This window comes from Heteronotia binoei, chromosome 7 (genome assembly GCF_032191835.1).
Source record: "Heteronotia binoei isolate CCM8104 ecotype False Entrance Well chromosome 7, APGP_CSIRO_Hbin_v1, whole genome shotgun sequence".
NCBI lineage: Eukaryota > Metazoa > Chordata > Lepidosauria > Squamata > Gekkonidae > Heteronotia > Heteronotia binoei.
Window position 1 is genome coordinate 125604119 of NC_083229.1, and position 2567 is coordinate 125606685.

The 2567-nt window shown below is 49.6% G+C and overlaps 1 non-coding gene across 1 annotated transcript; it reads right to left on the minus strand.

Annotated features, from left to right (window-relative positions):
• Positions 1 to 610: 610 nt before the first annotated feature.
• Positions 611 to 681, minus strand: TRNAL-GAG (transfer RNA leucine (anticodon GAG)). Its single transcript has one exon. It is a non-coding gene; the product is annotated as a tRNA-Leu (tRNA).
• Between the last annotated feature and the right edge of the window lie 1886 nt (positions 682 to 2567).

Below are 2567 nucleotides of genomic sequence, written 5' to 3' on the forward strand. Positions count from 1 at the left end.
GGCGGGATATAAATCCAATATCTTCATCTACCTCACAGGGTGTCTGTTGTGAGGGAGGAAGGTAAAGGAGATTGTGAGCCGCTCTGAGACTCTTCAGAGTGGAGGGTGGGATATAAGAGCTGCCTCAGAGCTGCCCTGAGCCCGCTTCGGCGGGGGAGGGCGGGATATAAGAATAAATTTATTATTATTATTATTATTATTATTATTATTATTATTATTATTATTATTATTATTATTATTATTATTATTATTATTATTATTATTATATAAATCCAATATCTTCATCTACCTCACAGGATGTCTGTTGTGGGGGAGGAAGGTAAAGGAGATTGTGAGCCACTCTGAGACTCTTCGGAGTGGAGGGCGAGATATAAATCCAATATCTTCATCTACTTCACAGGGTGTCTGTTGTGGGGGAGGAAGGGAAAGGAGATTGTGAGCCGCTCTGAGTCTCTTCGGAGTGGAGGACGGGATATATGAACATATGAAGCTGCCTTATACTGAATCAGACCCTTGGTCCATCAAAGTCAGTATTGTCTTCTCAGACTGGCAGCGGCTCTCCAGGGTCTCAAGCTGAGGTTTTTCACACCTATTTGCCTGGCCCTTTTTTTGGAGATGCCAGGGATTGAACCTGGGACCTTCTGCTTCTCAAGCAGATGCTCTACCACTGAGCCACTGTCCCTCCCCAATCCAATATCTTCTTCTACTTCTACTGTGCTTTATTCAGTGTCTGTGATTACAGTCAAGAAGTACAGAATTACAGTTCCTTTCATCAAATCAAATTAGAACTTCAAGGACTCAGTCTCTCTCACTCCCATGGTGACTGTTTCTTGTGTTCAGTTGCTCCTGTAGGCACGAAAAATGAAAAGGTCACTTCTTTAAAGCCCAATGAAGATACGAGACTCCAGTAACGACAACAAACCAGCGCGCCTTCCAGTGCAGGCGGTTTTGTCATTCCCTTTTCCAGCGTTTGCTTAGAATTCCTGTTCAGAGCCGCAGGAATAGATTCAGCCCGGATCGGTGTTTCCTTTTCTGCTTGTAAGCTCCAGGAGGATTGCCTACATCAAGGATGTGTGGCCTAATATGCAAAGGAGGTCCTGCTAGAATTCCTTACAGGGCTCTTCGTACAGGGCCTGCTGTAAGCTCCAGGAGGATTGGCTACATCAGGGGTGTGTGGCCTAATAGGCAAAGGAGGTCCTGCTAGAATTCCTTACAGGGCTCTTAGTACAGGGCCTGCTGTAAGCTCCAGGAGGATTGGCTACATCAGGGGTGTGTGGCCTAATAGGCAAAGGAGGTCCTGCTAGAATTCCTTACAGGGCTCTTTGTACAGGGCCTGCTGTAAGCTCCAGGAGGATTGGCTACATCAGGGGTGTGTGGCCTAATAGGCAAAGGAGGTCCTGCTAGAATTCCTTACAGGGCTCTTAGTACAGGGCCTACTGTAAGCTCCAGGAGGATTGGCTACATCAGGGGTGTGTGGCCTAATAGGCAAAGGAGGTCCTGCTAGAATTCCTTACAGGGCTCTTCGTACAGGGCCTGCTGTAAGCTCCAGGAGGATTGGCTACATCAGGGGTGTGTGGCCTAATAGGCAAAGGAGTTCCTGCTAGAATTCCTTACAGGGCTCTTCGTACAGGGCCTACTGGAAGCTCCAGGAGGATTGGCTACATCAGGGGGGTGTGGCCTAATAGGCAAAGGAGGTCCTGCTAGAATTCCTTACAGGGCTCTTCGTACAGGGCCTACTGGAAGCTCCAGGAGGATTGGCTACATCAGGGGTGTGTGGCCTAATAGGCAAAGGAGGTCCGGCTAGAATTCCTTACAGGGCTCTTCGTACAGGGCCTACTGGAAGCTCCAGGAGGATTAGCTACATCAGGGGTGTGTGGCCTAATAGGCAAAGGAGGTCCTGTTAGAATTCCTTACAGGGCTCTTCGTACAGGGCCTACTGGAAGCTCCAGGAGGATTGGCTACATCAGGGGTGTGTGGCCTAATAGGCAAAGGAGGTCCGGCTAGAATTCCTTACAGGGCTCTTCGTACAGGGCCTACTGGAAGCTCCAGGAGGATTGGCTACATCAGGGGTGTGTGGCCTAATAGGCAAAGGAGGTCCTGCTAGAATTCCTTACAGGGCTCTTCGTACAGGGCCTGCTGTAAGCTCCAGGAGGATTGGCTACATCAGGGGTGTGTGGCCTAATAGGCAAAGGAGGTCCGGCTAGAATTCCTTACAGGGCTCTTAGTACAGGGCCTGCTGTAAGCTCCAGGAGGATTGGCTACATCAGGGGTGTGTGGCCTAATAGGCAAAGGAGGTCCGGCTAGAATTCCTTACAGGGCTCTTCGTACAGGGCCTACTGGAAGCTCCAGGAGGATTGGCTACATCAGGGGTGTGTGGCCTAATAGGCAAAGGAGGTCCGGCTAGAATTCCTTACAGGGCTCTTCTCACAGGGCCTGCTGTAAGCTCCAGGAGGATTGGCTACATCAGGGGTGTGTGGCCTAATAGGCAAAGGAGGTCCGGCTAGAATTCCTTACAGGGCTCTTAGTACAGGGCCTGCTGTAAGCTCCAGGAGGATTGGCTACATCAG